The following is a 26,284-nucleotide window of genomic DNA, read 5'->3' on the forward strand; positions in this document are numbered from 1 at the left end:
GTATGCCCCCTCTCCACCAGAATGCCTGGAGCAGAGAACCTTAAGAACGTTTCCGTTATTATTGCATTTGAGTTCCCCACCATGCCCCAGCCGTAGACATGGCACTTCCCATTGAACAGATGAGGAAATTAAGACATGGAAAACCTCAGCAAACTGAGGTCGAAGGGCTTGAAAGCTGTCCCATTTACTCTCCTTTCAGCCGTGTGGCCTCCCGTAAAGAGAAGTTCAGGTTAATCCCATTAACGTAATGAGTGACTCAAGGCTGCCATGATCAGAGACTTTTTATGGACCAGGATTTTCCTTCTATGAACAACATGGGCAGGATTTCTTTCCTAGGCCACAAGTACACTCCAGTTTCCAGGAGGCAATCAAAACGGGAGCAGATGTGCACACTCAATGAGATGAAGCAGTGGAAAACAGCTTTGCCGTGGTGAATACCTAACTGTGAATTCCAGCTCTGCCTGTTTGTTGTCTGCTGTCCGGCTTGCTGAGCCTCTGTCTCCCCAGCAGAAATGCAGACAGACAGCATATGTGCGGAATTCATGGGGTCATGATGATTATGTGTCAAGACTGTGCCTGGTAAAGATAAAACATGTGGTACATATTAACTATTGTGACCTGATATGAAATCACAAACATTAATTATACATATAAAATATACAGAGAGATTTTGTTTAAAAAATATCCTTTTTGTCCATTTAATCCCAGCACCCAGGAAGCAGAGGCAGGTAGAACTGACTGTAAATTGAAAGCCATCCCATTCTGCCCATTAGGTTCTAGGCCAACCAGAGCTACAAAGTGAGACTCTGTATCAAAACAAAACAAAACAACAAAACAAAAAACAAGAACAACAAAATTTTATGTGTTTCTCACTGTGTTATGATTTTGGTCACGTTTTTTGTGCTGCAGCTCGAACTCAGGGCTTTGTGCACACTAGGTAAATACTGTCTCCCGTCTCTCATGGAGCTACATTTGCAGAAGTGTTTCCTCTTTGCTGTTGCTTGCTTCCACATCTGTTCGGTAGGCAGCATGAGAGTTCTTAGCATCAGGTATTACACAGGAGTTCACGGCTGTGAAGCGTCAGACAGGACCAGAGACAGATTCTGCTGAAGTGTGTGACATTTGCTCATTTCTTATTAGGCCCCAAAGAAAGAAGCAGCCATGAAGACAAAACAGGGCAAGAGTCTGTCTCTCTGAGATGCCAAACTCAATTATATAAATTCAAGTACCTGAGACAGAACCTCAACCACGCACCCTGGGCTTCTGGTGTCTTCGCTGTCTGTGGCTGCGGTGGCTGGCTCCCTAAGAAAATGTCCTCATGGAAACATAACGGATGACACAACAAGATGTCACGTGACATGATGTCATCCATCGCACCATGTGAAGTCAGGGCACAACACACATGCAGTTGGCGGGTGGCCTCACCAGTTCTGCCAGGTTTATCGAGGGTGTTTTATTTAAACCATTGAGAAACTCTACAATGCTGAGCTCCTGCAGAGGTAGACACTCCCCTTTTCTAGTCTGCGTGACCACTGTCCTGCCTCGTGACATCAAATTCTGAGACTCTGAAGCTTCCTTTAAAGCTAATGCTTTGGGGATGTTTCCTTTAGTGTTGCTCAAACCCACCTGTGTAACAACAACAAGTTCCAACTGTACAATCCCAAAGTATGAATACACCATTGTTGTAAAAAATTCACGGACCCTTACAGGCTGATTTTTAAAAGCCCTTTACAAGGTAGTCCTTTTCATTCCTAGAATATCCTTTATGTATTTCCAACCTGGCCCTATGACATCATGCTGTGGGCTTTGGTCCCAGAATCCCCCTCCTTCCCCAGCCAGTCAGCAGGACCTAGGAGCATTCTGGGCATCACTTACATGTTTCTTGAATGAATCCATGATTATCAGTCTACACTTGATGTCTCTGTGTCTGGTTGGACTTAAGAACAGATGAATCCCACACTTCAGCAATAGATTCCTGAGTGACATATTTATATGAATGAGCCTGGACCTGCAACTTCATATCCGATTGTCTTCTTGTCTCCTCTATTTACATTCCCAGATTGTGGCAAATGCATCTCCCAGGCTGGCTCTTCTCCCTTCCTCCCTGCTGTTGGTCCATGGTTGCTGGCTACCCTTATCTTTGTAAAGCATGTGGTGGGATCTTGCCTTTAAAGCTGACTTCAAGGCTGACAGTTCACACAGCAAACACCTTATCCCCTTCCTCATCAAAGCCAGGGCAACAGTGGAGCTTGGATGAGAATTTCAGTGGAGGAGGAGGAGAGGGATCACATCAGTATAGAAGATGGTTGTAATGCCAGGCAGGTTTAGACTGGCTAGCATGTATACAAAATAGGGAGATGTCAGAAGAACCCATATGCAGATTTCCTGACACCTTGGTGCTCTTCTTGAGTGGGAAACAAAACCTCAAAAGGTTTTGGACCTGGCAGTTCATTTTCAGTTTGTATCCTCTTTGGTAAAATGGAATGAGAGGGTTAGCTAAGCTCGTAGTAAAATGTGTAACTAAAAAGTTAAATTATACTTTTTTCTCTTTATCTTTGTGTGTGTGTTCACATCTGTAACTGCAGAGACACAAATGCAACCACGTACTTGAGGAGACTGAGGAGTGCCTTAGGTGTTGGTCCTTGCCTTCCACCTCCCTGGAGACAAGGTGTCTTGTTGTTTACTGCTGCCTGAGCCAGACTTGCTGGCCTGGCGGTTCCTGGAGATTCTCCTGTCTCTGTCTCCTGTGTCACAGTGGGGTGCTGCTATTACAAACACACACTGGTGTGCCCGGCTTTACATGGCTTTGGGCCATGTAAAGAATTCAGATCCTCATGCTTGAACGGCAAATACCTACCCACTGAGCCATCACTGTGTAATGCCTAAAGTGTAATTTGTAATCCAGTAATTAAACTATAAATTTATTGAGAGCTGGAACACTGTTTTTATAAACTCCCAGGTGAAGAGAATTGCATTAAGAATATATATGTATGTAGTATGTATGTATGTATATATATATATATATATATATATATATATTACTTTAAGATGTCTTTAAAAATAGCACGATCAGCTCATTGCATGAGTTGGCTGTTTGAAACCTGGGGCTTATGCAGGGTCCCTTGGCTCGGCCTGGGAGGAGGGGACTGGACCTACCTGGACTGAGTCTACCAGGTTGATCTCAGTCTGCGGCTTTGCCCTGGAGAAGATGGGAATGGGGGGCGGGCTGGGGGGAAGGTGAGGGGGGCGGGAGGGGGGAGAACAAGGGAATCCGTGGCTGATATGTAGAACTGAATTGTACTGCAAAATAAAAATTAAAAAACAAAAACAAAAATAAAAAATAAATAAAAAATAAAAATAGCACGATCAATATACTCATTCCTCTTCACTTTCTTCCCTGAGGTAAAGCTATAGAGAAAATAGATAAATGTTTTATCTGTATTTACCAGGCCACGAATGCAGCCAGGGATTTGGGATTCTACAAACCACATAAATCTTAATTCCACAGAATCCCCTCTTCGTGTTGTGGAGTAAACAGTGCTCTTCTGAAGGAGGGAGGAAAGAGACGTTTGCAATGTCTAATGGTGCCTGTTTGTTCCTAGACTACAAGACTCCCAAAGCTTCTCAGTGACTGGGAATCATTTGCAAAATCCATCCACGCCGGCTTCTTTTTTATTGTGTATGTTAGTGTGTCTGTGTGGATAGGGGTCCAGAAGCATCAGGTCCCCTGGAGCTGGCGGTCCCAATGATTGTGAGCTGCCTAACATGTGTGCTGGGGACCAAGCCTGGGTGCTCTGTATGTGCTTTTAACTGTTGAGCATCTCTCCACTCCCTAAATATGATCCTTTCAGAAAGAGGGCTAGATTTGAAACATTTTCAAAATAAACCCTTCAACTCTGTGTGTCTGGGAATTTCAATGAGTTTGGAGACGTAGATCAGAACGTTTCCTTCCTCCTTTCATTCAGTTTTTCCCTGAAAAGCTGAGAAAGGCCAAGTGCCTGCCAAACTCCTACACTGGAAGTGTCTTTCATAGTAAAACTCCTAGGAAGTTAAAAGTAGCAATTCAAGTGCAAATGTGGACTCTTGCTTTGCATCCGGTGAGGGACTCACTCTGGACAAGCCACAGAAGGTAGTTCATCGGAGAGCGATTACTTAAGAGGTCGTACTTGAGTATTCTGAGCTGGTGTCCAATAGGTACCAAAAACTTCCCATAAAGAACCGTCAGAATCGAGGCTGGGGAGGCAGCTCTCCTGGGAAAGTGGGGCCCCCTGCAAGCATGAGGACCTACATGAACACAAGCTGGAGTGAGTTGTGTGTGTTTGCTGTTGCAGCCCCCGGGAGATGGAGAAAGGCAGAGACTGCCTGACCAGAGAGCCAGGCCTACTCAGTGAGTTCCAGGTAACAAAGACAACTTGTCTCAAAAAACCAAGGTCCTGAGGAATGCCACCAGAGGTTGTCTCGCCTCCACGCACAGACGCACCACCTCCCACCCCCACTCCCACCCTCCCCTCAGAATGTGTCAGAACCAAATCAGGCAGACTTCCTGAGGGACTGCGCTTCTGGCCTTTACATGATTTTCATCTCCTGATACATTCCAAATGAAGCAATCAGAAGAAGAAAGAAAGGACTGTAATCTGAAAGGGAAAATTTTGAGGCAAAATTCTAAAAGGATTAGTGTATTTCCTCCTTCCCTGTGAGAATGACTGATGATCGGTTTAACTTTGCTTCCCAGTGATTTATTTGATCCTGTGTGCTGCTGGGGAACAGTCTGTGAGGCTGTGTTTAGACAACTCAAGGTAACTATTTGCTTTTAAGATGTAAAAATAGAGCAGAAGAGGAGCCACTTCTCTGCTGGAATGAATCAAAAGAGCTGTTGAGAGAAAGTGCATCGCAGGGAGAGAAGGCTGAGATAACTCATTACTAAAATTGAGGAAATATCTTGAAGTGTAGAACAAATAACTATACCCCTGGTGCACAGCAAACTGTCCAGAGAAAGTCCATCATAACCCACTTCTCCGGCCCCCAGTTCTGCTTCTCCAGTGAGCGGATTTAGACTCTGCTGAGCTGAAACTGACAAAGTCTGATATGAGGGAAGAGATGTGCTCTGATTTGTCCACTCATTGAGAAGCTGTCTTGTGTGTAATTTTGATTTCAGACACACGACGCTGTTGAGTATGGCTACTAAAAGGAGAATTTCCTGTCAGACTATGAACGTGCCCAGGTGCCCACACTATTTAATCTGTTCTCCATCCTGTTAAGCTTCAGTTTATAGGCCTCATTCATTTCACTTCTTCAACATCTCTTGTCCATCTCCACTATGGGCTAGACAGTGGACAATCCCTGGGACTGCTAGGAAGACAATTTCCCCCTGTCGTGTTGGCGTTTATAGCCATGGAGCAGGCACAAGCAAACACACAAGGAGAAGCACTCAGAGGGCACACGATTACACAAGGAGAAACAATCAGAGGGATTCTAATGGGAGACGTTAATATAGTTAAGATGCCAGAGAAAGCCTCTCTGAGAACAAAGATGCTAAAGAATAGAAACGTGTAAAAGCGAAAAGAAAGAATAAGCGAGAAAGTGGCAGGGGTTAGGGAAGACATTCACCAATAGGTCTCTGTTTCTGTCTCTCTCTCTCTCTCTTTCTCTGTCTCTCTCTGTCTCTCTGTCTGTCTTTGTCTCAGTCTTTCTCATTCTTTCTCTGTCTCTGTCTCTGTCTCTGTCTCTGTCTCTCTCTCTCTTTCTCTGTCTCTCTCTGTGCGTTCATGCGTGTGTGTGTGTGTGTGTGAGTGTGTGTGTGCGTGTGTGTGTGTGTGTGTGTGTGTGTATGTGTGTCTGTGTGTGTGGAACAGAAGCAGCAGACTGAGACAGAGAAGACAGATATAGCAGAGATGGGAAAACAGAGTTTCTTGTACGTATGAAGCTTTTGTTACAATAAAAAACAATAACGTCAATAAACGAACTGAAGTAAAGGAAGTCAGTGGCAGAGACTGAGCCTTGGCAGAGGGCTGTGTGGTTCAAAGGCAGGGGGGACCAAGCTTGTGAGTGAAGGAATGGAGAATACAGGAGAGCCAGGCCAGACAGAACCTCACAGGCTCCATTACTCTAACTGTGATGGGAAGCCATGCAAGGTACTAAGCAGGGACCTGATGCTTGTGATGGGCAAGGGAATGTCCACTGCTGTGGAGTCAAAATGAGAAGACCTATGGGTGCCAGCTGAGGGGCTGAGCTTCAGTCCGAGTGCGAGGTGGCAGAGGAGCCAGAACTGGGGTGAGGACTTCACACCACAGAGCTGGCAATTGACAAAATGTGGAGTGGGAGGGCATGAGAAAAGCAGGATGAGGTGAATGATGACAGACCTCAGGCTTGAGAGGGTTCAAGGTTCTGGAACACGAGAGCAGGACTAACCCTTTCATAGAAAAGGTGAAATTGTAATCTCCACCCACTCTCTCTACTGTGCTCTCTCTCCCTCCTGATTTTCATTCTCTCTTCAACTACCACTGACTCCCAAACCATCTCCAGATGTGACCTGGTTACTGTGGCCATCTTTAGACCTCAAAACACAGCTGGCTAAACCAACTCTTGTCAAGACCTGAGAAATCCACCCTACCTCTTGTTTCTATGACCTATCCCACCGAAGTCCTAGACTTTAAAGCCAACAGTTGTCTCTAAGACCTCTTTCAACCACAGACCTGATTGTCCTGAAGTCTCTGAATTAATTCTTCTCTCAAATTATCTTTGGTTGTCTGCCTTTTCCTCCCCATACAAACAATGTCCTTGCTCTCATGCCCCAGTAACTAACCTCCTCCCCTCATTTGATATTTTTCAAATCACGGTTGTTGAGTGATATGTTCAAGAATTATTTGGAGAATTAAAAAAAAAACATTCATTCATGCATCCAATATTGAATCAGAATCTTTTGATTATAATGTAGAGATTTCCAAAAGAGATCTATCACATATAAATTTTTAGAAAAACAAAGACTTTTGTTCATAGTCTTCCCAAATAGTTTTAAAGTGTGGCCCTGGTGATAAACCTTCCATGACCACAGACTTAGGTTCTCACTTAATCCAGCAAATAAAGTCTCACAGACTGGGTGTCCAGAACCTCTAATTCCTTGTGTTCAGACAAATTTCAAGCCTAATCCACATTCCCCCCTTTTCCCCACCCTGACATACATTCCTCCCTTCTCCTCATCCCCCACATTTCCCCCGCTTCTCCCCACCTCACACACACAACCCTCTTCTCCCCACTCCATCAAACATGTCTGTGTATACTCATGCCTCTCTTGCTTACCTTCATAGACTTCAAACATCTAGGAAGGGGCTCCACTCCTTCTCAGTTTGATCTCTTTGAATCTACCCAGTCGACAGTGGCCTGTTGGGCAATACTGAACTCTTGTCTCATTCTTCTTCTCTGTCCATTCTTTGCACTGTAGCTAGCAGGGCTCTCTACAGTTTTTGAACTCTCTCTGCACCATCCATCTTTTGGTACCTAATTTATCACTTGCTTATACATAAATGTCTGCTTCCCTTTTCTACTTACGCTTCAAAGATAGAAAATTACATTTTATAAAATGACAGACTGATGGAAAGTTGATTTTGTCCCTAGATCAATATAATGTGTGTCTTTGAACAAATAATTTATCGTCTGTTAATTAGGACAGTATTGCAGAATTTCAGACAACATAAGTTGAAGTGTCTGATAAAAGACACTTCTAAAATAACCAATATTTAATGACTTTCCTTAGTAAACTTCATCATTTAATTATATCAAGCAGCCCTCTATTTCAGTGCCCTTTCCTTCAAAACACTGCATTCAAACTGTGTGCATTATGCCAGGGCAGCCTCAGTCCCTTGCACACAGAGCATGCATCCAAATGTAACCAAGGAATTAATTGTCAGCCCAAAGAAAGAGAAGAGTGACAATTTGAACTTGGAGCGAGAGGGAACAGCAGGGACACAAGGCTTGCCTGTATTAAGCCACCTGCATGTTCATCCTCGCATGTTCCCTTTCTTTAACGCAGGCAAACCAACAGCAAGTCTAAGAATGCACAAAAGCAAGCAGTTTTCTAAGGAAAGCGTCTGTTAAATAAGGTTCCCAGGAAATCAACAGCCCCCTCTGTGTCTGGCCTCTCATCTGCTGGCTGGGAGCCTACACACCCCTCTGCACCACCTTACCTGGACTCTACATCATTCTCCCCACATTGTGCTTAGGCTTTGTTTCTCATTACTCAAAGCACCAAACACATCTACGATGCAACTTTAAAGAAAAATAAACACCTTTTGGTCTCTTCTGGCTATTTTTCTTACCTCCCGTCCTACTATAAAATATAAAAAAAACAACAAAAACACAAACAATTAACCCCAAGGAAACTCTTGACTTAAGAAGGTCAGTGTTGTATTGATGTGGAGGCAACTGAGCCAGAAGAAAGTTCATGTTTTCATGGTCTTACTTCAACACTTGAGGCTTTATCAGTCCAAGGCAAAAGTTCAAACTTTGTTTGTTAAAAATGACTTTTCCCACTGAGAGAAGGTGCCCAGGGATTTTAGGGTATTCATGGGTGCATCAGGACATGGTAGTTAAGAAAGGGACAATGCCATGAAGTAGGTCCACAGTGCATTGGACATTTTCATACAGAAAGGAAAGTTACAGACAGAAGCAGAGAGATTGGCTAAACTCCTTGAGGAGCCTTAGCATGGGCAGGGTCCAGACTCCTTTAGTCACATAATCAATTCAAGACATTGATTATGTCAACTGGCATCTTTGCACCTCAATTTCCTCCTGTGCAAAATGGGGTCCCATCTGCCACAGATGGCTTTGTGTTAAGTTAAAGGAAGTTACATGTACAGAGGCTGGACAGTGCAGCCCACAGGTGTCTTTCCTTGTGATGGCAAGGGTTGGCTGTCTTGTCAAAGGCTACGGACTTCCAAGAGGAAGGGCTTTGGAATTTGAAATTGGGGGTTTTATTGATTCAGTGACAGAGCTGGGGATGATTTTCCACAAAATGGTTAAAAGCCCAACTACAGTTGGAATGACACTGAAGCATGGAGCAGGTGGTGGTGTGAAGGCAGACTGCTTCTTCAAGGAAAATCCCCACAGGGAAAGAGTGAGGCCAATTGACCAAGGGCCGACAAGGACACAGGAGGGCTTTAGAGTCTGGCTGTGGGGCTGAAGAGACGGCCTAGCAGCTAAGAGGATTTCCTGTGCAAGAGTGAGCTAACCAGGTTTTCTTTAAATACGTTTAACCCCAGCTCTGTGAGACCCGATGTCTTCTCTGGGCCTGCACATGCAAGCACACACACACACACACACACACACACACACACACACACACACACAGAGAGAGAGAGAGAGAGAGAGAGAGAGAGAGAGAGAGAGAGAGAGAGAGAGAGAGAGGTTAAATAAATCTTTAAAACATTCTTAAGAGGTTGGCTGTGAGAGCCTTTTTATAGTTGGTGAGCTAGAGTCTTCCTGTGCTGTGTGGATGGCGCATAGATACCCTCTCATCCATCCTTACATTGCTTTGTAGATGGCACATTGATACCTCTTGTTTATTTCCCAGCATTCTTCCAGCTGTGAGTTGGTTTTCATCACCCCCAGTCATGGACACAAAACTGAAGATAAAGCACATTGAGAACCCTAGAGTCTCTCAACAGTTCCCCCGTCTCCAAACGGGCCACACTGCTTAGCTTAACTATGAATGTATCACTTCTGCCTTTGGAACCTGAATTATTAAGCTATGCCATTTCCAGGGTGGACCAAGGAGCAAAACTCATGCAGAATCATACATTTTTATAAAACCACTTGTTAATAAGACCTTTCAAACACACACCATGTCACACACATCAATAGCACATTGTATCGGCCAACAGTCACTGGCATGATACCAGCCATCCTGAGGGAATGTGCAGCCACTGCACACTTAAGTTCAGCTCAACCCTAAAATCCCCATTTCTTGCACTTGAAGAAAAGAGACTCAGAAAAATCAATCATTCTGCCAAAGATCCACAGTGTGTATGCTGTTGTGGTTCAAGCTACAGTCACCTGTACCTAAGACTCTGAAGCATTGCAAGGGACCCTTGATGGTTGTTCAACACATTTTCTTCTTGTAGCTCAGCAAGCACATACATGATATGCAATAAATCTACAGACCTGTGCCATGATATCCCAAAAGGACCAGGACGGGAGCTCCAGGACATAAGGAGAAGCAGCTGATGTTGTCAATCTGCTTTTCTGTGCATTAAAATCTATTCTCTCTCTCTCTCTCTCTCTCTCTCTCTCTCTCTCTCTCTCTCTCTCTCTCTCTCTCTCTCTCTCCACCTGCTAAACAAACCCCCAATGCCTCATGAAGTAGCCAGTTTTACAGGTACATTTTAAGTGGTAAATGTAAAGAATGATGAATTTAACTGCATCCCCATCCTGAACACTATTCTGAGAAGGAACAAAAAAAAAAAAAATGGGAGGCAGGGTTGGGGATTTAGCTCAGTGGTAGAGTGCTCGCCTAGCAAGTGCAAGGCCCTGGGTTTGATCCTCAGCTCCAAAAAAAGGGAGGCAAATAGTGATGTGTTTGGCAACAGAGTTCACAATTTATCCTTTCGTCAAGTATGTAAGTTATGTAAGGAAAATGAGCATGTGAAAGATGGAGAGAGAGAGAGAGAGTCTTCTGCCACCAATCTCTAAGATAACTCAGACTGGAAACCTATTTTTGGATAAAATACTAATCATGTATTAATTTTGTTAGCCTGGTAGTTCCCATAACCTTGAGTGTCAAGGACACTATACTCATTCTGTTCTTCTTCTCTCTTTGGTTTTTGAAGACAGAGTTACTCTGTGTAGCCTTGGCTCTCTTAGAACTCGAACTCACAGAGGTCCACCTGCCTCTGCCTCCTGAGTGCTGGGATTAAATGTGTGCCATCACACCCAGCTAGATTCTTCTTTTCTTATTTTCCCCAAGTCAGTTGATTCCAAGCGCAGGACTGACTCTAACATCTCCCAGGCCAGGTAGAACTCAGAAGGCAGAGCACAGCTCTTTCTATACCTATAAGATATTTTTGTAGCTGTTCTAATTCAAATAAATATAATAATTATTCTTTGTTTTGCTTTTTCTTTAAATGTAGAAAATCAAACCCATTCTTACCATGAAATGATTATAATTTATATTCAAAAGCAATGGCCTAGGAAGCTCTACACTGAGAATCTCAGTAGTTGGCTGGATTTGTGAGTCCATACCACAGTCACTTCTGACTGCCCTAGGGGTGCTATTTGGAGTGCGTCCTTCTTAGCCGAGTGGGTCAGCGTTAGATGTCATCTGTGTTTCACAAACGTAATAAGACCCAAGGCCTTCTCACTGGTGGAGCTCCCATAAAGAGAAACAGAAAAGACTGCCCTGTTTAGTGTTGTCCTGGTGACTGTCTGTGCCCGCACCTTCTCACCCCCTCCCCGGAGGGAGCCATTAGGACCCCGCAACAGTGGACTTTGTCTCTGCTTGTCGCCCTGTCCCTAACGTGACACTGCACTAATTCACATAAATCAGTGTCGATAAAGCATTACGGTGGAATTCCACCTGACCCTTCACATGAAACTTGAACTTCTAAAATGTTCTCCATTTAAACTCACTAAAGATTTATGATAGGCACAAAAAACGTGAAGGAAGAAACAGGTTTCTTTTGTTGCCCTACCTATCTATGTAGGCATTTGGCATCACGTTGGAAAGTAAAATAAGAGTTTGGGACTGGTCTTGGATTGAAATGTGTGTGTGTGTGTGTGTGTGTGTGTGTGTGTGTGTGTGTGTGTGTGTGTTGTCTATCTGAAACAGGGTCTCACACAGCCCAGGCTGGATTTAAACTGGTTATGTAGCTGAAGATGACCTTGAACTCTTGATCCTCCTACCTCTACTTCCCGATTTCAGATATATGCTGCCATATCTAGCTTGATGAAAGGCTTTTTGAAAGATGAAATAGATCCTAGAAAACATGGACTTTTTGAACTGCCTGCTAAAAACAGCCAGAGATGGGGGCAAACGGCTTGAATGCAAAGAAAGATGGGAATGAGAGAACGGGAGACAAAAATCTTTGGCTCAGAATAGGAATGCCATCCATCACTAAGTACTCTCCGGTCAGTTTCAACTATTCTCTCTCTTTCTCTCTCTCTCTCTCTCTCTCTCTCTCCCCCCTCTCTCTTTGTCCCACTTTCTGTCTCTGTCTCTGTCTCTGTCTCTCTGTCTCTTTCTCTGTCTCTAATGTGTGTTTGTGAGTATACATGTACACGTGGAGTCCAGACAGTGTTAGGTTTCTTGTTCAGTCACACTCCACCTTATTTTTTATTATATATTTTATTTTTATTAAAATCTAATTGTATCACTTCCCTTTCCCTTTCTTCCCTAAAACCTTTCCCATGTGCCCCCTTACTCCTCGAATAGGTGATCTCTTTTCTTTGTTAATATTACACATATATGCATAAATATATAACTGCAACTTGTCGAGTCTGTTTAGTATCGCTTGGGTATATATGATTTCAGGGCTGACTACTTGGTATAAGACAACCAATCAGGGGGCCCGTCCATAGGGGAGATCAATTCTCCCTCTCTCAGCAGTCATCAGTTGTGTGTGTTCTTTGGGAGGGGGGCCCCATGAGATTTCCCCATTCCACGCTGGCATGTCTGTTGGTGCTGTCATTGTTCAGGTCTTGTCTAGGGAGCCATATTCATGAGGTATCACGGATATAGTAATACTGTTGTTTCTTGGAGACACAATATTGCAGCAGACTTCCTGGTCCTTTAGCTCTTCCAATCTTTCCATCTCCTCGTCCTTGATCATCCCCGAGCTTTAGCTGTTGCATTGAGAGAGTTGTATTACAGATGTATGCAATGGGACGAGGCTCCCGTAATCAACTGATCTCTGCATTCATTTTGAGCACCCAGTTGCACTTCCCTGGCTGACCAGAGAGCTCCTGAGAGTCTCCTGGCCCCACCTCCCTGGTGCTGAGATTATGGGCCTATGCCCTTGCAGGTACTCATAACTGAGTAGCAAGCACTTAATTGCTGAGCCATCTCGCCCCAGCCTCAAAGGTACTAATAGTACTGTAGAACTGTTCAAATTGGTTTTTCAAAAATATAACCTTCAGGATAAATGAGGGCAAGCAGAGAAAAAAGGGCAGCAATCACTGAAAATCAATATAAAACAGCCAAATTGCTTTAACGAAAACGCTTCTACTTAATAATAGCTCTTTTGACTACTGGTTTCTGTAGCAAGAGCTAGACAAAGCTCTCTACAGGATTATCTTATCGCATCTTGATGACAAAACCATAAGTAGGATCGTGTTTTAGTTTTCACAGGATGAGTTTGAGGCACGAAGAGGTTCTGCAACTTGGCTAAAATAGAACAGTTAACAATGACTCAAACTCAGGTTATCTAACCTTGATCCCAAATTTGCACACTTAATCTCCGTCACAGAGGTATTCCAAGTATCTATATCTGTAAACCAATGACCTTCAGAGAATATGGTTACGAGTACTTCCAGTTAAGATCTAATAAGGTTTCGTATGTGAAATATTTACCAATCAAATCTTGGAATGGCTACTGCTGTTGAAGTGCCATGCCCATTCATCACTTGCTGTCGTAGGATGGGGATTGAAAGGAAGTGAAATTGAGAACATTCACAATCATTCATGTTTAAAGAGAAAAACATTTTTCTTATTAGAATCATCTTATTAGAATCAACAATTACCAGAAATGGCAATTTCTTCCATTCTTTTCTGATGGAAGAACAAGTAAGCTACTGAAAATCAGTTTAACTCCATTTTTCAACTGCCAGTATTGGATCTCTGCCAGTAATAGCACATGTAATTTTGTTTCTCCTTAAAAGTAAAGAACACAACTTCACAGGACTTCTGTGAAATCAGTATAACTCCAATTTATTGGTAGAGTGTGTGCCCAGCATATTAGAGTACATCCTCAGCATCACACAAAACCACTGTGATCCCAGCACTCAGGAAATGGAGGCAGGAGGATCAGAAATCCACGTCATCCTCAGCTCCATAGGGAATCTGAGACCAGCCTGTTCCATGAAGTTTCTTACAAATTTGAATTGATTACGACTCAGGAAAACATACTGTCTATGATCCAAAAGTATATTGGTGTTGTGCAAAGGGCATGGGTTCCTGCTTTCTGAAAATGACTCCTTTATGCATAGGAGCTGTCTAAGGAGGACTTCACAAGGCTGTTAGGAGCATATGACTAAACCCAGATCCTTATCATTTTAAATGGAAGTTCTTAAAGATAGTACATTAATAATGAAAAGAGAGGTGTTACTAATGATGGACTCACTGACCAGAAGGTGGCTCACTAGAAGACAGTTGGGACAGACAGAGCTGCCACCTGCTGCTCAGGTTGACTCTGCAACTGAGAGGTTTCATGACTGTGAGAGTCAAAACCTTAACACAGGATATTTCATTTGCTTCATTGACTTGGTCTTAATTTTTTTTTTATTTCATGTGTTATTGTGTGCAAGTCTACACTTTCATTTGTGTGTGTACATGTACATGAAGGTATGTGCAGATGTATGCTTGTGCACATAGAAGCCAGAGTTTGACTTCAACTGACTTCCTTAATCATTCTCCACCATAGTTTTTGAGAAAGTGCTTCTCACTGAACCTTACCAATTAGACCATACTAGCTAGCAAGAGAAGTCCAGAAATTCTCTTGTCCCTTCTTCCCCAGGATAAGGATACCAGGTGCCCATTGCCACGCCCACTTTTTATGTGAATTCTGGGGATTAAAACTCAAGTCCTCACACTAGCATAGAAGCACATACATAATGAGCCATCTCCCAATCCCAACCTTTTGAAAATCCTTTTCATTTACTTACTTATTTGTTTATTTACTTATTTGTTTGTTTATTTTGCTGTGCTAAAGATTGGACTTGGAGACTCCTGAATGTTGGGTAAACTATCTAGGGATGAACTATGCACTCCCAGTTCACAAAGCTAAGGTAATTCTTTGCTGTCCACGAAACTTTCTCCAGCTAAGATTTTCCTTACTGGTCAACCAGTTCCTAGTGTATGATCCAAGGTCTGACAACATCATGACTACTGCACTCATCCCTGGTGAGCCATGCCACCGTGAGCAAGTCATATGGTCTTTCAAGCATCAGTTTCTACACCTATTAAATGGATTCTCACAGTTCAGACCTTGCAGCTTTGTCGAGAAGTTTAACAAAGTGACACATGAAACATATATGCAGGTACAATGGGCAATAAATCAAAATAAAGCAGTCACTGTTACAAAAGCGCCATGTGTATCCACAATGCCTGTGTCAGCAGCACGTTTTCTGTTGAATAATCATCTTCATGCTGCTTAACCAAAATGTATGTACTATGGAACAAGCAGAGCAAGACCTTCCTGGATTACCCGGGGTCTGGGGATAACGCTACATCTGGCGTGGGATAGCTGAGGGAAAAAAAATCTACACACACTATGTTCTTGTGTCTGTTAATTTATTCCTCTAAGACAAAATTCTATCTATTCAGCTACAGCTTCGACAGGTATTCAGGACAAGAATAACTCTAGATGCACCAAGCTCTTTGTCTGTCTACTATGTTTCTCTGGGATGAAATCCTGTCTACATAGCTTCAGTTCTGTCCTGAGACTCAGTTCTCTTTTGTCCTCATTTACTGCCCTCTCATAGTCCTGCTATCAACTAAGCTCTTATGCTTCCAGCCTCATCTTCGTCCTCTGTTTCTTCACCCTCCATCTCTACTTGCTCTCTACTCCTGGCTCTGATGAACTCTACAAGAGTTCTGCCTTACCATGTACAAAACCTCTGTGTTCTTCCCTTCTCTTGGCTTGTGCCATCCAGTCTGCCTCTGTCACCACACAGGTCTCTCCCTCCTCATTAATGTTGCTCCACCCTACCTTCCACCTTGATATGTAAAAATCTCTTTTGTTCTCAATTAATTGCTCTGGAGAGCCACTAGGCCTCAAGGCAAGGGGATGGTCTGAGCTTCCTTTGCACAAGAAACAAAGCCTTGTGTCTCCAGACAGCTTGTCTCCTAGGCTCTCAAGGGAGGGGGTGGGAGGTTAGTTACCTAGAAGTTCAGCAGGTCTGAGGAGCTGAACTATTTGCCAATGCACCTAGGAATATTTGGGCATGCAAGGATTTCATAGCAGAAGACAGCTGAAATATTAAAAGCTGGATAGCACCAAATATTCATAATAAATGACTTGCCTTTTGACCCTTGGCCAGTCAAAGTATAGCTTTAATACACAGTTGAATCTCTATAATATATTCTTGTGGCCCGCCACACCTTCCTTTATTCTGGTAGATTACTAAATCCCTTGTTCTTGATGCTAACTCCATCAACCAAAGTTCCTTCTGTGACACTGAGGGATTTCAATGACAAACTGTAAGGCAGAATGTGCCAAATTCCATATCAGACTCACAGTATTTGGGTGCCCCAAGAATGGGGAAGCTCATTGGCCAGGGAACTTGAGATAGTATCCTGCAAGAATAGATATTTGGGGGGTATTGTTGTTGTTTGGTTTGTTGTTGTTGTTTATGTTTTGCTGTTGTTATTGTTGTTTGTTTTGGTGTTTGTTTTTTCAAGATAAGGTTTCTCTGTGTAACAGAAAGGAAAAAGAGGTCCTCTGTGTGTGTGTGTGTGTGTGTGTGTGTGTGTGTGTGTGTGCGCGCGCGCGCACGCGTGTGTGTGTGTGTGTGTGTGTGTGTGTGTGTGTGTGTGTATCTCTAGTGGCCTGAAAAGAAAACCAAGCATATGAGTCACTTTTGAGGCTTTGCCAAAACACTTGAGATTAAAAGACTTAAAAGGAGTGGTGTGATTCTTGGTTTGTGATCTCAAACCACGATCACTTTAGCTTGGACCCAGCACAGTGATGAAAGGGTATTCAGAAGGAAGCTGTTCCCCTCACAGCTTCCAGGAAATAGTGGGGCAGGCAGGGCATACACATCTAAAGCTCCCTGCAGTGACTATCTCCTCCCATACACCCCTCCTGATTCCCACCACCTCCTTGTAATTCTATCAAATTATGACTCTATCAGTGGGTTAATCTACTGATGAGGTTTAAGTCCCTGTGACCCAGACACTTCCCCCAAACCCATCAGCAATCACCCAAGGTTTTAATCCACAAGTCTTTGGAGGACATTTGAGATTCAAATCATAAATGCCAAGAGAACACGGAATCATGGATGACAAGAGAAGAGAGAATTTCATGGAGGTGATTGAGAAACAAACTGTCGAGCCCTGAAGGGTCTTCCAGGAGGATCAAGGGCTTGAGATTTTTTTTTTCTTGCCACCTGGAAACGACAGTCAAAGCCATCTCAGGACTTAACAGGAGCAAACTCATGGCCGTGAGAAGTGGGAGGGAAAAGATGTCCAAAGCCACAGCTGGAGAGACGATGGAAGGGATCACTCTGATGATGAGGGTTGAGTGCATTCACAGGTTAGAGGGAAGAGGCAGTGAAGTGGATTATAACCGAAGAGTCAGCAGCAGTTAATGAATGAACCCAGACCTGGCACACTGGATAGGAATTCTTCCCCCTTTTAACTTAAGACTCGACCCGGTCCTCATCTGCAGAAATTCTGATTACAGTTTTACGTATAGATGGGCACACTCATTTTATCTACTGGTTTTCTTTGGTGCTTTTATTGTGTATGTGGGTATTATAACCGTTTCCTTAGAACAAGTGGGCATTGGACTAAGGCTAAAATAGAAGACAGCTGTTGGACAGAAAGGTTCCTTCTTCTTCCGAAATAAGGTGAAGGACGTATTGGCTAGAGAAGTAAGAGCAGGGCAAAATAAGAGCAGAAATATTTTGAAGGAAGAAGGGTGAGAGAACTCCCAGTGGGAGATTTCAGAGTAAGAAAGCAGAACAGACAGGTTAGAGTGGGAGGCAAGACTGAAATGCAAAATGTCTCCTGCAGCTCTGAGTGTCTGAGCTGAGGGCAGGGCGGGGTTCTTTCCTAGTCTGCCTGACGCCCTAGATTTGGTCTCCGACATAGACCTTTTAAAAGGGCATTAGAGCAGAGATATTCCTCTTCCTAACTGCTTTGGTTGGCACTCCCTGAAAAGATACAGAAAAGGACTCACTACTCCTTTATTCCCTTAGGAGAGAAAGAAAGAAATTTGTAGTTAGAGAAGCCACAAAGAAGTAGTTATGAAATATCGGAAAAATGTTACCACGGGTGATCATGAGGAAGAGATCTGAGCTACAGATTGAGCTGTCTGTAAATGACTCTAACGGGTCCGTAGAGGAATCTCTGACTTAGTGCCCCCTGCTCCTCCTGCATATGTGGCGGATGAATGAGATTCAAAGAGGTCCTGGGATTTAGCCACCATCAAGGTAGCAAGCACCACAAAACCTGGACATGAAACCTTGTGAGAATCACACTCATGCCTGGGGCTCCCCCCCCCCAACTCAGCACTGGGTCTCTGGGTGAGCTTCTCAGTTAGCAAAATGGCTGTGTTTGTTCTGTGAGGATTAAAAAGAAAATCCATAAATTGTTTTTTAGCTCTTGTAAGAGAAATGGGGAAGAGTTTCAATTTCCTCTTCATTGCTATTACTATGTGGACCAGATTGAATTCTTGTATCTCTTAGGGTTTCTTATGACTAGTGTGAAGTTTCCCATTTTAAATCAAGACAGTTTTAAATTGCCCATAGAATATACAGATATAGAATGTAATAATTCAGTTGCTATACTCGGTATGTTGTTTGAAATCCAGCAGAGAGAGAAAGGAAAGTCTTCAAGCCTAAACAAACAGCAAGGTGCAGCCTGCTAAAACATCTAAAGACTTATTTTAGGAAATTATGAGGCAGTGTAAACAGAGACAAGGCCAGTGAGGCTCCCCCAGCAGCTGCTCCAGCTCCGAGATGAATGGACAGATCATCTCTTTGGCCCATTTCATTTCTGAATTTATCTCAGTTTTTGCCATCATTCTACCAAAGCTCCAAAAATGGTTTAAAAAAAATGATGTAATAGATCATAGCTTTAGAATGTTATAAAAAGAATTTTATAAAGAAATTTGTTTCAGTTTTCTTATGCTTCATCTAGAATGGGAGCATCCGAAGTAATGAAGTAAATCTTGTTGGATTGGCTCTGTTTTAGTGGGCTTGTCACTACTTTTGCTGGCTGCATGCAGCCAGTTGCTATTTACTTTGTATGGTTGAATGCCCCGCTCCCCAGCCCACAGCTCCAGGGAAGGCAAAGACAACAGTCACTGTATTTTTGGACCAATGCACCTAGGTAACTTTTTTGTGTGTGCATCATCCTCTTGGACCACCGTGGGAGAGGATAAAGGAAGAGAGGGGCAGGGTGAGAACACACAGAGTGGTGAGGGCAGTCCACCCTGCCTGTGAGCTGGAATCCAGACACCTGCATTTTGCACTCAGCCCTTGGATTAGTGCGGCTATCATTGGCACACATGCAGAAGCTAAAGAGAGCAGCATTGGCTTGATTATTTCAAAAATGGTCTAAAAGATGGAAAACCACAGCTAGTGCAGTGTTTCGTCTCTGGACCTCTCTTGTAAGGTCAGAAGTGAGGGGATGCTTTTGATATAAAGAAGAAAAAAGTAAGAAGGGATTGATTTTTTTTCTTCTCTGAGTTTGATTTAGGCAGTTTTGATGATTCTCATATTTTAAAAATAGTATGATATTCATTTACAGGTCTCACATTCTGACTCAAAACACTGGCCTCTTGAGATTTTTCTCAGCCTTTGAAATTCTCAATTATTTTTCTGTCAGAATTTTCTTCCGTTTGATAAATTTCTAAAAGAAATTCTGTCTAGACATGTACCCAGAGTTGGAAAAGAGACACAGGCACCCAGATGAGTCGAGAAAGAAAACATTTTAAGGGCTATCTTTGTCAACAGAGCTTTAGACACTGCAAGTATTAATTATTCAGAAATGTGCTGGGCTCTGCTCTGATTTTACACACATAGTAATGGCCTCACAATCACCCGATAATGTCCTTGCTGTTAATTATTCAAACACTGTGCGAGTTTTCATTCTGATTTTACACACATGGGAATGGTCTCACAAACATTTGATAAAATTTTTAATTTTCCACAAGTTTTTTTTTCTTTCTCCAAAATATTCAATCACAGAATTTTTGTGATGAGAAAACACATACAAATTTAAACTGACAGCAATTCATGGATCCCTGATGTTCAATGATGCCCTGAGATACATCACTCACTTTATAAAATGATTATTAATGGCCTGACTGCAAAACAGCTTAAGGACCATTTCATTTCAAATTATCCAAATTGTGAAGACATAGTAAGGTCTAATATTCTTTCCAGTAGAAAAGCAGAGAGAGAGAGAGAGAGAGAGAGAGAGAGAGAGAGAGAGAGAGAGAGAGAGAGAATTACAAAAAGAAAAAAATAGAGAAGAAAAAACAGTGAGCAAAAGAGAAATTCGGCAAAGAATTAGTGAGATTATTTCATGATTTCAGATCAACCAAAAATACTTCCCACTTCCCACCTTTGTACCGTTTATCTGAAGTCCTTTCTCTAAGAGGCTAATATGAAAGCTACAACATTGTATTGGCAGCAAGGCGAGTGGGAACCAGAGCAATTGACCACCAATCAGGAAGCCTGGGGCTGAGAACATCCTGGGTGAACAGGAAACACTGGTAATCAAAGGCAAGAGACTCATGTCTGGAGAACACCTCTTACAAAGCAAACAGCTCCAAATCAAGCTGAAGCTAACACCCTGGTGAAGCCACTGCCATGCACAGCTTAACTCAGGCTTTTTCATCAAAGCCAGAGATTGCTTTGTGAGCAAGCAGGCTCCCAATCAAATCAATAAAGTGCATGCACTTCCAATGCAAAGCTAAGGTTTCTCTTCTTTGGGGTGTATTTGGGTAATTGCCTCTGTTCACCAGTGTGTTTAGAGATACAGACTTCACTGGGATCAAATGATAAGAAGTGTGAACATTAGCTAACAGCTTTGTATCCAGTATGGATCAGGAACAAATGAAATGATTTCTGTCCTATCTTTTAAAAAATCTTTGAAATAACTTGTTGGAGGGAGTGCTGTTCTGTCCTCAGATGTGGACACAGAGACTTGAGCACAGTCACCTGCCCAAAAGAACACAGCTAACAAATAGCACAACCAAGATGCAAAGCCAGCACTGCCTGGCCTCAGAATCAGCTCCTGTCTCCATGGTACTATCCCCTCATTAGGGACAGCTTTGTATCAGGCCCCAGATGGTCCTGGACACTGCAAAGCTCACAACAGAATGTCAATCTTCTGACACTAAAAACCACGCCATGCATAGCCTTTGAGTCCCCTGAAATGCAAGGTCAGTGGCTGGTGCAGAGCAATGTTTGAAAATATACCTGTCCAACTGAATCCACAAATGCAGACTCTTTGTTCTAATAATTTATCTTCTCTCTCTGCTATGAAATTAAGTATGAATCCATAAAATTTAGTCATAAGGATAATGTTATTTGAGCAAGAGCAAGATGGCATTATGAATAATAGATTTCAATCTATTAAGTACAGAGCTACAGCAACCGTTTAACAGGATAATGCGAGGATTATTATAGAATCTAAAGAGATTACTGTAAGTGGCGCATGATCCCTCCCCTATCAATCAAAGTAAAACAATGCAGAGGAATGGGCCTTCCTGTGTATTTGCTGCTGTGTGAGAGCTCTGTGGAGCTGTTGGCTATGTCAGTTAGGACACACAGGCTCTATTCTAAACAGCTCTATGATTCCCAGCAAAAGCTAATCTTTTTGACCTTAAATGTCCTCCTGGCTGGAAATGGGGTGAGGTCAGATCAGATAGTGTCTTCATCTGCCCAGATCAAAGACCAATCTGTAATAGGGTGGAAATGGACTATATGTTCCCACAACCAGAAATTCTCCCTTCACTTTCTGTCTTTAATTTTACATGTATGAGTGTTATGTTGTTGTACCACGTGAGAGCAATGCCCACAGAATCTAGAAAAGGGAGTTGGATCCTCTGGAACTAGAATTATACACAGTTGTGAGCTGCCATGTGGATTCTGGGAATCAAACTTAGGTCCTCTGAAAGAGCAGCCAGTGCTCTTAACCTCCGGGCTGTCTTTCCAGTCCTTTGTTTCTTTCCAGTCCTTTGTTTCTCTTTTATGTATTTGTTTCCCGTGTGTGTGTGTGTGTGTGTGTGTGTGTGTGTGTGTGTGTGTGTATACATATTTTGTAAAACTGTTCCATGTCTGGATATCCAAACTATTCCTCATGGCAAAGCCCAGTAGGGAGAGAAGCCAGCAGCTTTTGAGCTCTGCTGTAGGGTACGTCTGTGACACAGATGTGAAAGACCAAAGGAACAGTGCCAGGGACACTAGCAGAAAAGCACACGTGGACTGGAGTGACGGCTCAGTGTGTAAACACTTGCACTGCAGGCATAATGCCTGAGTCTGACTCACTGCACCCACATAAAAAGCTAAGTGTGGGGTTCATGCCTGTAATCTCAACGCTGGGGAAGAGGAGAGTAGAAGATAGCTGGGCTTCACTGACCAGCCTGTCTAGCCTACTTGGAAAGTTTAGGACAATTGAGAGACTCTGTCACCAATAATGGCAAGTGGCAACTTAGGAACTGTAGCTGGAGTTTTCCTGCCTGGCCCACAGTCAGGGCAAATCTCTTTCACCTGCCAGTCCCACAGCCTCTCAGACCCGACCAAGTAAATACAGAGACTTATGTTGCTTTCAAACTGTATGGCCGTGGCAGGCTTCTTGCTAACTGTTCTTATAGCTTAAATTAATCCATTTCCTTTAATTTATACCTTGCCACACGGCTCGTGGCTTACCGGCATCTTCACAAGCTGTTCCTCATCGTGGTGGCTGGCAGTGTCTCTCTGACTCAGCCTTCCACTTCCCAGCTTTATTCTCCTCCTTGCCCCGCCTATACTTCCTGCCTAGCCAACGGCCAATCAGTGTTTTATTGATTAATCAGTAACACATTTGCCATACATCACACAGCAAGGAACAATGCCTAATGTTGTCCTCTGGCCACTACATGCACACATATACATGTGCATGTGTACCTACAACATACATACACACACTTGCACACATACATATATACACAGACACACACATATACACATCCTATACACATGTACACACATACATATGTACACATGCAAACAGGCACACATACATACACAAACAAATACATACAGGCACACACAAGCACACACGCACACACACACACACACACACACACACACACACACACACTCACACACTCAGCAAAACTACCATCTTTTCAGGACACCAGACTAGCTAAGACATGATAAAGAGCAAAGCAGTATCCATGGAATGAGTCAAAGAAACTTAGCCACTTTCTGAAATGTTCTCGTTACACTTACAGCTTTAACGAATTTCCTTGGAATTCAATTATTCATTTTGGTTTAGATAAGATCAAAGGTAAAATACTACTGCGAAGACTTTCCATAGTTACAACGAGAAAAGGCTCATTTATGCAAATGGTACCTCTAATATCACAGCCAACAGGCCAGCCCCATTTCTGGCCTCCATGTCTGCCTCTCTAGCAATCAGGTATTGTCTTAACCGATGTGTCCCCTCTGAATCTGTTTTTTTTTTAATCTGAATCTTTGTCTGTAAAAAAAGAAAATCGGCTTAAAACTTGTTGCCTAGCTCTAAAACAAGTGATCTCCTGTGATAGGAAGACTATGTTTTGCTGATTGTAAGCATTCCTTGTCTTCTCCGGCAGATAGCTCCTGTGGAGTAGACAATCTGTTGTTGGCTGTACAACAGTGTGGTCACCCTATTGGTACAGCTAAGCCAGTGTTAAAGTGTCTCATGCATTTAAAGGAGAGAGATAGGGAAGTCCCCAGAGAGAGCATTCTGGGGATGAAGCAGTAGCTCAGGAAGCTAAGTGCTAATGGTAAAAGGTTGGGTGAGAGGAGAGAGAAGACCGGAGAGCCATAACCAAGAAAATGGAGCTTAGGGGATTCCACATTCCATTAATCCTTTCCTTGGCTTCTGATTGGAAACTCTCAAGAAACCATATGCTCTGTGATGATGCTTGAGTGCAAGAGGACTTTTATTCTGAAGATAACTATGATAAATCTAGCCTCAGAGACTTCATGGGAGGAAAATGCATGGGAAGGAGAAGTGCTGTGATCAAACAGTCTAAACTTGTGGAATCGATTGCATAGCATCATAGCCTGAAGGAGCCCCCTGGCCGGGCTTGGGCCATCTGAAACCAGGGGTGATTGCATGCAGGGTCAATCCTGCATGTGACACTTGACACATTTCTAACTCAGACACATTCGAAGATCAAACAGAAAAGCTGGAACCGACGTGGTAGACAGGGCACTGGGAAGGACAGGCTCTCTAGAATGGCTTTAAGCTACTTCTGGTTTTTTGGTTTTTTTTCCACTCAGAAAACAAATTTAAAAGGTCTATGCCAAGCAAAACACATCCAAGGACTAGATTCTTTGAAAGAGACGTTAATGAATCAAAGGATGTTCAGGGGAGGTTGGCTAAGACATGAAGTCCCTCACAGCCCTGCAGGAGGTGGGCCAACTGGGGTCTGAGAGCTGGAGGAAGTAGGGGGATGGGGTGGTCGTGTTGAGGGTGTTTAAAGATTGTTACAGGGAAAGGGTACAAGGGCGTTGTCTCTTAAGGGCGGGGAAACAAAAATGAGACAGCCATTAAGAAAGAAATGAGTAAAATATTGTGAAGCGCCCAGCACAGAGTAAGCATTCTAGAACTGAACATTAGATAAAACTGAAGGGGCTTTGTGTTCAGAGATGTCTAGAGATTAAATGAGTTGTCACAGTGCTGGCGATGGGAAGGGACAATCGTGACATAAGTAGGTAACAATATCATGATGGACAGAGAACTCATCCAGCCTTAGAGCATGTCAAATCTAGGCCCAGGCAGTTCCTTGAGCTAGCTGCTAAACTTGGGTTCAGTCCCATGTACATCAAATACTTGAAGGTAAAGTCACCTTTCCTGTACTGAATGGTCTTGCATATCAACTCCCTTCTCAAAAGACTCATCCCAGCCCTTGACAGAACAATTAAGCAATATGGTGGGTTAAGTCCTAATGAAAATAAAGTGTGAAAAAGGTACGTGCAAGCCATAAAAGAAGGGTGATGTCCCTGGGAAGTGTCATGGAGTCCTGCAACAACATAGGCAGAATAAGGAAAAACATCAGAATTTAGGGTTTATAGGATGGGGTCATCACACAGTGAGTGAAAGCACTTGCTGCACAAACATGAAGAGCTGAGTTCAGGTCCCAAGAACCCATGGGAAACGCTGTGCATGGTCACACATGTACCTGCAACCCCAGCAAAGTAGGGGGCTGGACAGGAGGGCATCACCCGCCAAGCTCCAGGCTCGGTGGAGCTTCCCATGCAAGGGACTGAGGCAAAGAGTGATGGGACTGCTCAGCCAGATGTCCTCCTCTGACAACCGCATGCACTCACAGCACACATGTAAATGCACACACACACACACACACACACACACACACACACACACACTCATACACACTCATACACACACACTCACACATACATACACACACACTCATACACACTCACACATACACACACAGACTCATACACACATACACACTCACACACACTCACACATACATATTTTAATTTTTTTTAAAGATGAATTCTTACAATGAGGTGATACACATGCGGCTTTAGGATTTATATATCTCCTGTTATCACATCACTACTTCTCCTTAGACCAAGCAGAGGCGGGTACTTTAATTTCAGATCATTCAAACTAGATATCTATATACAAGACTCTAACACCACAGAAATAAAGAATCCTAACAGAAGGCAAAGGGGTTCTAAAGCATGAAGATTCTGATTTCAGTGTTGGCATGTCACCAAAGGACAATGGCCAAGGTGAGACAGAAAGTGCAATGCTGAGGTGGATCTGAGGATCACAGTGCTTGTGACAACACGTGTAATCCACCCAGTCAAACGGGGATGAGGAGGGCCTCTCGCCACTGTGCTGTGCTCTGTGTAGAGCAGGGCAGTTGGGACAGGGAAAGGGTGGGAAGGAAGATGAATTAAGCAGACAGTTTGGTGCATCGGAGTGTTAGATAATTTGCCTGGGTCACCTCAGCTAATCTGCATCTTAACTAACCTGAGAAAAAAGAAAATAAAGCATCCTCGTTTCTTACACAAGAAAATTAGGGTTATGTTTAGTACACACGCTCAGTTACCCTATGTCGATGGACTATATAAATTGGTAACTATTTTTGAGAAGTCACCCAGAAAA

At 43.2% G+C, this 26,284-nt stretch overlaps 1 long non-coding RNA gene across 1 annotated transcript in view; it reads right to left on the reverse strand.

Moving 5' to 3' along the window:
• Positions 1 to 280: 280 nt before the first annotated feature.
• The window catches only part of LOC131912998 (uncharacterized), an 80,017-nt gene continuing 54,013 nt past the window's right edge, over positions 281 to 26,284 (reverse strand). Inside the window, exon 3 of the long non-coding RNA XR_009379783.1 lies at positions 281 to 576. This is a non-coding gene — a long non-coding RNA (uncharacterized LOC131912998). The remainder of the gene's footprint in view (positions 577 to 26,284) is intronic.

This window comes from Peromyscus eremicus, chromosome 6, assembly GCF_949786415.1.
Source record: "Peromyscus eremicus chromosome 6, PerEre_H2_v1, whole genome shotgun sequence".
In the NCBI taxonomy this organism is placed as follows: domain Eukaryota; kingdom Metazoa; phylum Chordata; class Mammalia; order Rodentia; family Cricetidae; genus Peromyscus; species Peromyscus eremicus.